Source organism: Perissodus microlepis, chromosome 17 (genome assembly GCF_051167445.1).
Source record: "Perissodus microlepis isolate ML-2025 ecotype Zambia chromosome 17, ASM5116744v1, whole genome shotgun sequence".
NCBI classification, from domain to species: Eukaryota; Metazoa; Chordata; class Actinopteri; order Cichliformes; family Cichlidae; genus Perissodus; species Perissodus microlepis.
Genome location: NC_140477.1, coordinates 6,497,642 through 6,511,665, shown reverse-complemented (window position 1 = coordinate 6,511,665; position 14,024 = coordinate 6,497,642). Strand labels below are relative to the sequence as shown.

General features: G+C 40.9%; 1 protein-coding gene across 4 annotated transcripts in view; it reads left to right on the top strand.

Annotated features, from left to right (window-relative positions):
• The first annotated feature begins 2,479 nt into the window (after nucleotides 1–2,479).
• The window catches only part of cald1a (caldesmon 1a), a 64,512-nt gene continuing 52,967 nt past the window's right edge, over nucleotides 2,480–14,024 (top strand). The window contains exon 1 of one of the 4 annotated variants that reach the window (XM_084909271.1): nucleotides 2,480–2,675. The gene's annotated coding sequence lies outside the window, so the exon portion shown is untranslated. The remainder of the gene's footprint in view (nucleotides 2,676–14,024) is intronic. The other 3 variants (XR_014797294.1, XM_084909273.1, XM_084909274.1) reach the window with 3 other exon arrangements.

Below are 14,024 nucleotides of genomic sequence, written 5' to 3'. Positions count from 1 at the left end.
GCCGTGACGTGATTCAACTCAGGGTAATGGAGGTTTCTGAGGCAGCTGTTGTTTGCAAACTGGATGAGGAATAAAAGTCGAAAAAAGAAACACGCAAGATGAAGAATGACAGGTTTATCTTTAAATACATCATTTTTCAAAGAAATTAACATAAACACATTTTCAGATTTGTTGAGCGGAATGGCCTTCTAACCCTCCTCTCTCTCCTCGTTATGTCAGCACACACGCACACTTACTCACAACTGCGTTTGCACGTGTACACAATCAGCAGAGCGCATTTCTTTCGCTTTATCTTTAAAAAGCACATGCAAAAGAGCACCGGCGCATATGGTGCTCATTTCTGCACCAGTTGCCTAATGCTCTTAAGTTCGCTCTTTGTTCTGAGCATCATTGTTTTAAGGGGGGGGGACAAAGCCGAGCAGTGTCTGCGTGCTGCTGTTTCACAGTAGAAAGTAGAACACTGCTGCTATTGTGTTTGTCATCTCCTAACTCTCTGTATCCTGAAATTGCTGACAGACACGAGGTCAGAAATAGCTGTGGTGCTTTTGGTGGAGGGAATCAAACGAGAAACTTCACTTCTGCAATTCTCTTGATGCGTTAATCATCTCGTGTAAGGGCTGACACAGAGAGTAATGTAAGAGCTGTAGTTTCTATTGAAGATAAAGGTCAAGTGTTTTTGGGTTTGTTTGTTTTTTGTTGTTCTCTTTCTGGGAATTTTGTGGTTTCCACACAAAATTAAGAGATTATGTTATAAAAACCTCTTCCACGGTGATCCCAAAAAGTTGATTCTGTTCAACTGACCTCTGTGTACTGTAGATTTTACCCAAGAATTAGCGTTCTTGCAAGCTAAGAGATGCTGACATACTGAACGTAGCCTACTTGTGAATCTGTTTCTGTATTTTACTGTCTGAGCATTTCACAGAAGAGACCTGATCATATATCCTCCATCATTTGAACACACCCTGCTGAATATACACATTTAGCTGTCACTTTATTAGGTACACCTATACATCTGCTCATTATATAATACAGTAGCTTAGGTCATTTAGGTATGTAAACATGGTCAAGACCATCTCAAGCAGCTGAGATTCAAAGTGAGTATCAGAATGGGGAAGAAAGGTGATTTAAGTTACTTTAAACGTGGCGTTGTTGTTAGTGCCAGATGAGCTGGTCTGAGTGTTTCAGAAACTGTTCTTCCACTGGGATTGGTCGCAAAAAGATAAAATATCCAGTGAGGAGCAGTTCTCTGGGTGAAAATGCCAGAGAAGTCAAATAACCACTCATTACAGCGAAGGTATGCAGAAGAGCATCATGCACTAAAAACAATGGTGCATGACCATTGAGGACCACATCAGGTGCCACTCGTTCACCATAAACAACAAGAAAGCATGGATCCACCCTGCCTTGTATCAACAGTTCAGGTTAGTTGGGGTTGAATGATGTGGGGGATATTTTCTTGACCCCTTAGTACCAACATAGCAGCGCATCATATCTGAATATTGTTGCTGAGCATGTCTCTTTATGACCACAGTGTACACACTTTCTGATGGCTGCTTCCAGCAGGATAGCGTACCGTTTCACTAAGATCAAATCATGCTAAAGCGGTTTCTTGAACATGACAATGAATTCACTATATTGAAATGGCCTCCAAAGTCACCAGTTCTCAGCTTGTTAGAGTACCTTTGGGATGTCTTAGAATGAGAAATCTGCAGGAACTGTGTAAAACTGTTGCGTCAATATAGACCAAAATATGTGAGGAATATTTCTAGCATCTTTCTGAATCTGAAGGCAAAAGAGGTCCAACCTGTTACTATTAACGTGTACCTAATAAACTGTCTGATGAGTGTATATACATATAGACAGTATAGAGAAGTCATTATCAGTGCAAATGACAAAATCTTGCTAAATTATAGCCAAGCGTTTGCTTAAACGGGTAGGAAAAAACTTCATTCTAATGCACAGGGACATTTTTATATCTGTAAAAAGAAATAATTCTTGCTAGAGTGAGTAAGTATCAAAGGAAAATTGGATTCCCACTAAGACTCATATGCATGTCAATAGCTTGGCAACATTAGCTAATGAGATATTCATTTTACTTAGCCCACATGCCTTTTCAGAGTCACTGCATAAATGAATGTCTTGAGCAGTTATATAATTTGATAACTGTGGTTATTTGTCATGTTATGATGGCTCACATAATGGTGAGCAGTTAAAGGAACTCTATAACTCAGTTGCCAACACATTATGCAGTCTTTGGGGCCTGCTGGTCTGCACCGTGAGCCCCTTTTTTGTCCAAGATAAACATCTCATGCGATCTCTGTTGACACTTTATTTATCCCAGAAGGCTTTCTCCCCCAAAAGTGTGCATTTTCTGCCCAGAGTCACTCTAGATGTTGGGAGTTTTGCACGAGCTCTTAGGAGAGCTGACATATTTGAGTTTTTTCACTTTGGACTCGGTCTCGGCGTTACAAGAACAGACCGAAGCGTACAATGCAGCCAAGGGTAGATGTGTGTACTGTATGTCTTAAAAAGGTGGGAGGGGCTTGAGTGGGCTTTGAGTTTGGTTTTATCATTGAGTGTAGTGGAGGACCCGACTGCAGACTAGGCTCCCTTCTCTCCTCTCCACTCCTCTCACTCGACTCTAGAGCTCTACTTTGTCCCGTCGTGATCCACAGGTAAGCGCAAAAAAACAACAATTTTGAACTTTTACAGACGATATCAGACCTTTCGTGGGTGGAAAGTTAAAGATGACGTAAAAAAACAAACAAAAAACAATGATGCAATAGGCCGCGTTACGATGGCAGATTATCATACTTGGATGTCTGCTGTGCGCATGGGCTGCTGATTTTACTTTTCGGAATTTCTTGGCTGGGAGCCGCTCCCTCTTTTGTGCGCGTTTCACGCTGCTGGTTCACTAAAGGCATGGTGACGTCATGATTCCCAGCTGCAGGCCCAGAGAGCTTTTTTAAAAGTGTGTTTTATTGTGGGGATGCATAAAGAAAAGCATACCGTATGCACGCTCTTGCAATGCGCGCTCACGCCTTCTGATTCTTTAGCGAACAAAGTATGAAGGGGCAGTAGGAAGAAGGAGGGGTGGGCAAGTTTCTCATCGCCAAAGTAGCCACTCAGTGCAGCCTGATGGAAGTTTTTTTTTTTTTGGTTTGAAGAAAAAGTTGCTCTACTTTTTGGCCTGTTGATGTTGACTCTCTGTCAACAGCATCCTCCAGACACTAAAGGAAGGTTGTGGTTTTCACCCTTAGTTTAGAAAGGCATTCGTAAAGTGTGCAGAGCTAGGATAAGGGCAGTTATCCTAACTTTGTATAGATGCCAGCTCAACAAATGCCCTTCAAAAGATCAAATCTGAACATAAGATTTTAAATTTTTTTTTTTTTTTTTAATTAATGCTTGAGTCTTAAAGACGTCCAGCATCTCCTGCAGACAAAGCCACAGGGCAGTCTTTCAGAGGGCAGGCCTTCTTACTCAAAAATGAATTCTCTTCTCAAGGTATGACATTCTCTGCAATCCTACCACGCCGGAGGCAAAAAACTCTCTTCAGCTCTCATTGTACTTCAGTTTGGGCATAAAGTCTTTTGATCTCAGCTTTATTACGTAGTTGTATCTGTGAAATAGAAGCATGGTAAGTGTAAGAGGGTGGAGGGAACTGCAAAAGGTTGATCTGTAAGGTTTTTGGTTTTTTTTCCATTTTAAATACTTTCAGGAAACAGACAGCACAGTAATTGTCCATGAAACTGTATCCGATAAGTTGCGCAGTGTTTGGAAAACAAGTGGAGAATGCCCTCCTGCTCCTTATAAGGTGCAGGAACAACCTGATGACAGATGACTGGAATAGCCTCAGGAATGCAATGAATAACACACTTCTAATACAGTAGTTCCAACCTTATGCACCCCACGGCCATCTCATGGTATCTGTAGCAGCCATTCATTTAATGTTCCCTTTGTGTCCAATTAATTTTTTCATCTGTGGAATACAGTTAACACCTTTTATCACCATATCACAGTCTAGCCATTACCTTTGTAATTAACAATTTCTTTTAGGTAACTATATCTCTATTTATCCATTACTTATCCATTCCGTATAGCTATTTATTTATTTCAAATACTACTTCTTAGAAACTATGTAACTATGTATTTCTTTTAGCTAACCATTTAACAATTCATCCTTTCCTTTTTGGTAACTATGCAACATGTGTCTGTTACTTTTAGTTATATATTTGTACTATTTATCTGTTACTTTTTGTTGTGTCATGATTACTGGTGTGTTGGACCCAAGAAGCAGACATACACGACAGACCCTGACAAACTGTGCAACTATTTACTTATATAGTCAGTTGTATCATTATTTGCCTGTTACTTCAATTCAGTTTAATTTAATTTAATTCAATTCACTTTGTATAGGAATAAATCACAGAAACAGACATCTCTAGGCATTTTATACTTAAGGTAAAAACCTTACATTAATACAGAAAAAACCCTGACAGTCAGACAATGCCCTATGAGCAAGCACTTGGCAACTGTGGAAAGAAAAAACTTCCTTTTAACAGGAAGAAGCCGATCTTTTTTTTATTCAGTATGATGCAAAATGAGTGACACAGCTCATAGAACTCAACAGAAAACTGTTTACAGAGATTAAGACAGATATTTTATTTGGTTAGACTTTTATAGGACCAGAGGGTTTTTGCAACCACAGATATCGCCATCTGGTGACCTGGAGATAAAATGCAGTTTTAAGGCACTTCCACGTCAGCGTAATTTTTCTGACCTTGAGGCTATGTCCATGTTTTATGCTGCCTTTGCTTTTATCCTACTATGTAAATATTTATCCACAATTTCTAGCTTGCTAAAAAGCTTGTTAAACTATCGATCTGATCGAACAATGTGTATCTATTTAAATGTTTACATAATTACATCTACTGTCTTTTTTTATTATGCATAAATTACTTACAGCCTTACAATCTCTGACATAGGTTTAAGATTGTGATGCCTCCGCTGGCTCTGAAGGCCATTTTAATACTCATTAAACAAAGCTTGTGTTGTTTTTAATAAAGCTCCTTTGTGCTTTGTGATTGGCTTGTTGTGATCACAGTAGAGAGTATTCTTATCAGGTTAGAAAGGTTTAATTACTGGATGAAGATGATCACTCAAACCACTCAGATGTGTTAATTTGCAATGAGCCCACACAGCCCACATCATACTATTTCCAACACATCATAACATACAGCCCTCAACTCCTCACTGTTAAGATCAAATGTTTAGGGTTTTTTTTTGTTGTTTGTCTCTATGCGTCTCTGTTTATATACGTGTCGCCGAATCATGCTTTTTAAATTTTTTGTTCGATCAGTTGAGCCACTTTGTTTTTAAAGTGCTTCCTGACAACTGCCAAAGTAAGGTTTTTGCATGCATGTTCACACTGTCACACACATATTTAAACAAAGCACACATCAGACTGCAAGCCATACACTGGAAATGTGGTGCTCTGTATGGATTTATAATTGGAACGATATGATATGGGTGCAGAAGAATGTGGAGGTAATTGCACAGAGTGATAACATGGGTTTGGCAGTGTGGGCGAGGGCCAGGGTTAGGGCTGGGCAGGCAGGATGTAGGGAACACTGCCATGCATTTCCGGAGTCTGGCTCTGAGCTGCACAGTGCGGTGAAAGGCTTCTAGTTACTGTATCCTGGCTCCCGCTCACTCTCTCCATCTCATTTTTCATCCCATTTTTCTTTTCTTGCTGATTTAACTTAAGACGTTTGCTGATTATTGTGCCTTATTCTCACTAAAATCAAGAAATGCTAATTATTTGTTTACATGAATGTAGTATATGTGGCTGCTTTGTTGAAGTCTAATGCTAGATACTCATAATCCACCACAGCATCATATTCCAAAGCAAGAATCCAGAGTTTCCCTTGCAAGGCAGTAGTTTCTTAGCACTGCTGAGCCAAGGCATTCAACCAAGTGTCTCAACTGAAATTTGAATAGAGTGGAAAACTGACAGAGGCAAATTTCAAACACAAATGATCAGACCATTCGTTTCTCTTTTTCTTTTATTTTTACCTAAACTCCCCATGTGGTACACTTTCCAAACATGAAGACACGTCAGTCCAAACATACATTGTTTCTGCACAGCAGGTGCCAGAGCTATTTTCTGGTTTCTTCTCATAACGGACCAGTGAAACTATGTCAAGCATGTTTCCTGTGCTCGAGTGTTTTTGCCCGCTGGCTTAATTTCATGCAGCTTTGTTTGTTGTAAGAATATGGCATGAGATAGAAAGGCAGCCCCGCTATGCTGGGGAACCGCAAGCGAAATGAGCACTTTCTGTTTTATCAGTGTTGTCCTTGTCATTAGTGTGAGCACCACTTGCTTTGGGGGGAAAAAGTCAGTGAAGGTTTTAAGTTTGTCTTCTGGAAACAGCAGGAGTAGGATGGGGTTCACCTCATTTTGAAGTGATTGTGATTGACGTGTAGCTAACACTCAGGGGACTCTTGGTCCTGGACTCGAGCCCTACAGTGTACTCTGTGCTGTTCCCCCCCTCCTCTTGCCTTTTGAATTCGATAGCATGTAATTTAGATGTGCTGCATCCAGAACCGCATACTAAGTTGTATAATATTGGTGAGCTTGGACAGACGGGCAGATGTCGGGTTGGGGAAGAATTCTTAACTATTTCACTCGGTAATGGCGGTCAGCAAGTGGTAGGTAAAAACTGGTAGGGATGGTTAACTGCTTGTGAAGGAAACCTTAGAAGATATTTATTTATGCTTTAAGAGCTTGGAAGATGTTTGCGATATATAAATTCCTGTTATTTTCCATGTTAAGAGGAAAATCTCTTATGCCATGACACATTTCCGTGTGTAATTTAGCCTCATATGCTGTTTGTTGTTCTTCACTTTGCAGCCAAACTGACATGGAACAGTTGTGCAGTGGGAGCAAAGTGTTCTTGGATGTTCTGGCATTTGTTCACTCTACAATTAGGCTCTGGTTGTCTCTTGGGTGATGGAGATTTCTTCTGCTCCTCTTCTTTTTTCCTTGGCCTATAAGAGATTCGCCACTATATTCAGTCCTATTTAACCAAACCACAATTTCATAGCTATTTCCAAGCTGCAGTTCTTTAACACACTTCTAGGATCGAGCTGTCTTTTGCTTTCTTTCCTTTTCAGACTCACTCTCAACTAACTTTCAGTCACCCCGTCTGAAGCAGTCATGTGGGCACAAAAGACCTGCGTTTGAATTCCTCTGAGCCTTAGTCACACTCGGATGGAGAGGGTTTGTTAGATCAACCTCTCACTCGTATCGTTTTCTGACTTGAAAGTGTGATCACTCAAGGCCAGATTGAATAATAGGCAGCACGGCATGTCGGTGTTGGTAATTGGCACATTGGTTCACCATCTGCTAGTTGCCAGATGCCAAGCTCTGCCAGAAGTTTCATAGCTATAAAAAAAACACAAAAAATGACTATTATGATCCTTTAGCTCTTACTAAATCTTTAGATTTTTGAGTGGGAGATGATTAAATTCATGAGGCAGCCTTGCTTTATATCTTAAAAGGTAAAAAATCTTCTCTTTTCCCCACGTGGTCTGCATTTCATTGTTTTTTTTGTCGATGATTGATAGTGTGAGAGTGAGGTCAGCAATCCTAAGCAGCATTTCTGATGTCATGCTAAAAAGATGCATGTTCTCCTCTTGGTTTCCCAAAGCAGGTTATTCTGAGAAGTGTACAACCTTGTTGAGAGGGGACATTTAGCCTTTGGGCTTCTTCTCATCTGATAAAACAAGCACAGGAAATGTCTATGTTAGCTTGTTAGCTGATTGGCCTTGTGTTTTCCTTCGCCGTCCTCCCGCTGGGACTCCAGAAATGCACAGTGTGTCCCTGTGGCAGAGAAGCCACCTTGTGTGCCCCTCTCTCATAGCAGTTACGTTACTTTCCCTTCACCTCTCTTCTTTTCCTCAGCACCAATATATCCTTCCTAAGCTTTTATTTTTCTTTAAATTTATCTCAAAAATAAATGATTGATAGAACTTTCATTTACCCAGCTTCATCTCTTTGCCAACTTTCCATTCCTATGTCCTCTCTTCACCTCCCCTCCTCCTCCCTGCTCCTCTCAGCTTTTCGTCTTCCTCCCGAAAGAGTCCACAAAACTAAACAAACAGGGCTAATCAAGACCCTGTTAAATCGCACTTTAAAAGTCCCATATTTTTGGTTAATGTGGAATTAAGGGAACGTGGAGGTAATAAGGTGATGTAAATCCCAGAGGAGTGTGTGAAAAATACCATTCAGTGTGAACATATGACTAGTGAGGTCATGTATTTACACAGTTAGCAAGGTTAACCGGCCTATGAATTGTACACGGGGGGTGGGACAGACAGACAGACAGAGCATTGTGCAGGTCAGTTATAGGCCTGCTGGGTTTATGCTTGTGGCTGTAGAAACGCTAAACGTGCCGAAAGGCGAATTTAAAGGACAGCTTGGAGAGGCCGTGCTGGACGTCTGCCATCCTGGGAGTGAGAACTGGCAAGAGCGAGATCAAGCTTGTGTGTTGTAATGATGGTAGAGGAGTTAGCTCATACATATAAAACAATCACTGTGTCCTTACATGGATATTCACATGAGTCAGACTTCTACTGTAATTCAGTTTCAGCTTTTGGATGAGCTTCATAGCTGTGTTATTTTTCCAACCAAGTTCTAAGCGTTTAAAAATTCATTGATGGAAAATCTCAGGAGAGGGTCTCACACTTGCTGAGGTATTTAGGGATGCAACCAGCAATTATTTTTAACAAGAAATCTGCCAGTCATTTGCTTTATTAAACTCTTGATTCCTCCTAGAGTCGAGATAAATCCGTTTATGGAGTAAGCCAAATAACAGACAAATAGAGGAAGTTATCATATTTAAAATGCCTGTAAAAGTTCCAGTTCTAACTTTGCAAGTGACCTGTGCTTTCTTTTGACTACTCTGACTCAGTGAAAACAAGCCTCAAAGGCAACACCACAAAACCATTTTAAGCCAAAATATCCAGACATTTAGTCCCATGTAATTTTTCCACAGAACTAAAAGGTCCCTAAAGAGCATTGGTTGTCTGTGTTTAGATTGCAGTTTAAAGCACTGTTTGCAAAGTGGAATTTATCTTTTCTTGTGCTTTCGCTAAACATGGCAAAAGGCTGTGTATTTTAAAATGGGCAGAGCAGATCTCTGTGGCAAAAATGCTCTTACGCTCGATTAAGCTAGTTTCATTCATTATAGTGGAAGGGTAATTTATGCTACATGTTCAGTGTAGCCAAAAGACAGAATAAAATTAAGCAAGCCCACTGAGATATTAAAAAGCAAAGATTGTCCTTACATATAGTTTTGTGAAATAACTTCATTGGTAATGGGATCTTTGGGATCTCTCTCAACTAAAAGTTAGTGGCTAATGCAGAGACTGACTGTAGTGCAAGCCCCACCCTTAAACTTCCTGAACTTTCAGAAAGTGCTACCCCCTAAGGACTTGAAGGATAAATTAATTTCTCTGGAATTTCACCCATCCCTTCAAAAGTTCTTAGTGGATGTATTGGAAACAAAACTTTAGTTAATTATTGTATGTGTTGCCAAAAGTTACAAATATACAACTTCGACAGCATCATCATTAATTTAACATTTCATTTCTGAAAACCTAACTTAATGTCTTTTCTAGAGCCCGACTAATTTATTAGCCGATTGCTATCAGCTATTTGCCGATCTGTTGGTATCAGCATTTATGATGCCTGATAAATAAATATTTGAAAAGGAATGAAAAGATGGGAGAAACACCCTTCAACAATGTGGTAAGTGGTGACGTTACATAGTTTGGCCACCAGAGGGCACTGTGCAACATTAGTGTTAGCATTGCGGTTGGAACTACAACCAGCTGATCTGAGTAGTCACAAGTAAATACATAACAAATGTTAGAGAAATCTATTTATGCTTCATATGTCTGAAAGAATATAATATTATAATAATATCTGATTTTAAAATTACCGTACCAGTATCAGCATAACAATGCTAAGGTGGTGAAAGATCGAATCTGTTTATTAGCTAGTGGTCTGCTTTGGCTCTCAGGTTTGGTTGTACCTATCCAGAACCAAATGGGCTCCTTGGTTCTGGATAGGTAGTATGCACTGTGTTTATTATAGGCCATTCAGTGGTGGAAGCTCAGAGAGTGAATCAAAAAAGTGCAAGCAAGTTGAAGGATTATAATTTTCTGTAGGATAACGGCTATGCATTAAATTCTGTGACAGAACTTTAAACCAGTCCTTAATAATTGAAAGTATAGTTGAGCATTTGTTGAGCATTTGCATTCATAATACTTGTCAAACCTTTTTCAGTCTGATTTCAAAGTAAGACAAGGCACATTGTTGTAAATGGTCCACATCCAACTTTCTCACCTGAATAGGCTGCAGCACAGTCTGAGGTCTGTGTCGGAGCTGCAGTTGGGAGCAGTGGTAATTGTTTAAGAGTGCATTTATAGAGTGTACTCTTTGTGCCTCCTAATCAGAAGCATACTCAGGCGTTTACATATGGGCCTCCGAGGATTGCTCAGGAATGTATTACAAGCAAGGCGAGAGGACGGGCGAGTACAAAAGCTAGTAGGCCACTCCGCTGTTACCACTTCTTTCCACTTCACATGTCACTGCCCTGTTCGGCTGAGGAGTTCGGTGGAGAGGGGTCGAAAAGATAAGTGTGGGGAGGGGAGGGGTGTGAAAGTGATTAAGGGTGAAGATCAAATCACAGAATGGCTGATGCAAAGTCTTTCCTCCATCACTACCAGTAACAAATGTACAGTATGTTCAGGCATACACTCAACATTCTCTTTTCCAGTGACTTTGAGATATGGATACCACCAATTTCACCCCCCCCCCCCCCCCAAAAAAAAAAAAAAAAACATTGCTCCCATCTGTCCACCTATCGGAGGCCTTTAAATAGATTAGATCTGTTTTTGTGGATTCATTTCAGTGAGCATTAGGTAATTTGTCAGTTTTTCTCTCTGTACTCAAACTCGGGTCTGGCAAGGGGACAAGGAGAACAAAAATATGGCCTCAGAAAACCATTTTAATCAGACACTGCTCCGCAGGGACATAGGCTGGCATAGAAGAGCTTTTTACCTCATCAGAGCTCTGCCAGTGGTGATTGGGAGAAACACTCAGTCAGGTTTTTATTGAATAACCCCAGCTCTGTACTGGAGGGGCTTTACTGTAAAAGAGCAGCTCTACAGCCGCCGAGGTGACAGCCAAATGGTACTTATTAAAGTAAGGGCTGATTCATACTATATGCCCTACTGCAGCTTAACCTTGTTGGAGGCTTATAGTTTGGCTACAGTGCTAAAGTCCAGTCACTTTTTTTCTGACTAAATACATATGCATACGATTAGCCTCTGATCAGACATCAGAGTTCACGAATTTCCTATAAAAGCACCACATGATCGCAATTATCTAATACGGGCAAGGATTCATTTCATTTTACTTACAATTTGAGCTGTATTATCCACTTGAACTATGCAGCAAGTAAGTTTAGCTTTCTTGGGGGTACAGCACCAGGACATGTCCTGAGGTGCCATGCTATTCAGGAGTAATAGCTGTGGGTCCCATTGTCTCTGCTTGTTTACACAGTACACAGCTCTCCAGCACAAATTGAGCATGACATCTAATGGAGTGTGAGCGCAGATTAATTACCCCCGCTTTTAGACTAATGTCTCCTTCTCTTCTGATTAATGACGACACATGTCACATTGGAGCTGAGCACGGTTAAAACATGAAAATTTTAATGTTAAAATAAGATATCTGCAAACAGAGTAGTAAGGTGTTTTCTATAGATTTAGCTCTGCTGGATATCATTGACTTGCTGTTTTTATTGGTTTGATTCCATTTTGTTCAGGGTTCCAGAAGGATAACGGACAGTTCATTTGTTCAGATGTTGAGAAAGGTTCAAATGTAATATAGTGCATGTTAAGGATGGGGTAGGGTTCCTATTATGACTGGCCTCATTAAACGTGCCTTAATGAGAAACAAAACACCCAGATGACCCCCCCCACCACCCCCAGAACAATGGGTGCTTGTTATCAAAGAGACTGCATCGCATATATGACGGTGTCTGGCTTGCATCCCAACGACGGCTTTTTCACGAGATTCTGGATTCCTAAGTTGAGCCTTGAGCTGCGCGGTGCCATTCACTCCTGTAGCAGCCACCTGGGAGACCACCTTGGAAAATAGGGCCCTATTAGTTCAGGTTAGACTTAATGACCAGTAATGGTACACCGGCCAAGCCAAACTGTGCAAAAGGGCTCGGGGCAGGCCGAAATGAAATACCAGTCACTCAAGCTCTGAACATAAACACAAGGTGGGTGGTGAGTGCATAGGTATTTCTGTAGGTGCATGTGTATGAGGGGATTCAGGCAGGCTGGCATCTATCCATTTGAAAAAAAGAGTTGACCCAGATGCATAGCACAAATTTCCAACTGGAGGACATGGGTGAACCCCTTTGGACAGATTAGTGGTGGTGGTGGGGTTGTTGGATGTGGTTTTGGATTTATTCCCATCAAGTGCTGCTGCTTTGTGAACCAAATCTCATTTCCAGTTTTGCCATGAGCTACAAAAAGCTTGCAGCAATCTCAACGGCGCAACAAGAGAAGCCTCCTAAAAGCACTGCTCAATTATTTACAATTTCATGCCTGTCTTAGATATGTGTTACTCCAATAAATTTAGGAATTAAGAGGCTTAAATACTGCACATATATTAACCTCTGAAGCTGAATTTTATCCTTCATTTAGTGGTAAATGCCACATCATGCTAATGGCGTTCAACAAGGATTTCGCCTTCCATGGTCCAAAGAGTCTTTGGTGTAGAATTAGCATAGGCATTAATAGTAAGGAAAGCCAGCATTTATAGCGGTATGATATGAGTCAATCAGCCACTGAATTAAATTACTTTTCGTCCCAGGGAGATTGAGCTGCAGAGCTTCCAGGCCTGCTGGGGCAGACAGAGGAACATAGTGTAATGAGACAAATACTGAGGAAGAGAGAGAGCTTTGTTATGTCTCGTGAAGCTCTAGAGTTTCCTGGAATTTCTGGCAGTGGATCCCAAAGTCACATAACCACAGAAAGAGAGAAGACAGACGTGGGGTAGCTCTCCTGAACAGCAGAGTTCAAGTCTAAAGAAAGCTGCTCTGTCGTTATGTACTCTGGGTATTAGAGCTAGGGCTCGCTTTGGAATCTAAACAGTCATGCTTTATACAGATTATGGATCATTTTTAATGCAAGTATGTGAAATGCCGATGTCTGGTCCAAAAGGAGAAAATTAATATCTTTAACATTCACAAAGATGAGTCTCTGTCCTCAGGGAGGCTGTTTCCTTTAAAGCGCTCATGAAGGAAGTATTCAAGTACGTGCAGAGATCTCCTGCAGTTTCATGCTATAGTCACCTCGGCTTCATCGCTCAGACTTCATCTTATGCTTGAGCTGTGTTAAGAATTGTGTGACGATGTGTCTCAGTCTCGCGTAGCTCAACGTGTCTGCGTTTGCAAACTTACATGGATCATGTTTTAGTCCTTAAGACCCTCGTTTGGGCCTTTAACCTTGACGGGGATTTAGAGGAGTCAAAGACATACCCATCCTAGCTGGCTGGCTGCCACACTAATAAGGCAACATTCAGCACAGCCATGCACGAAAGTGAGATCGGGTAAAGCTAGTGAACCTCAGCCCTGCAGAGCCCTGAAAGGATTTAAGGTACGAAATGGCTGGAATGTATCTTTTGGATGGCGAGGTGAGCTCCCTCACTTAGAGAATGTGCTTCTGCTGTTTCAAAAACAGTGCTTTGATATCTTGAAAAATGTTACTGCAAACCCACTGAAACACATGTGCTTTACAGGATTATGATATTTACTGGTCTGTATTTGTAGCTCCCTTCATAACATGCGGCAGTTGGTGGAGGTGGACTGGGATTAGGATTGGTGTATTCGGCTGAGTTTTGTGCTGACCTCTGCAGCCCTTTGTCAATAGCTATG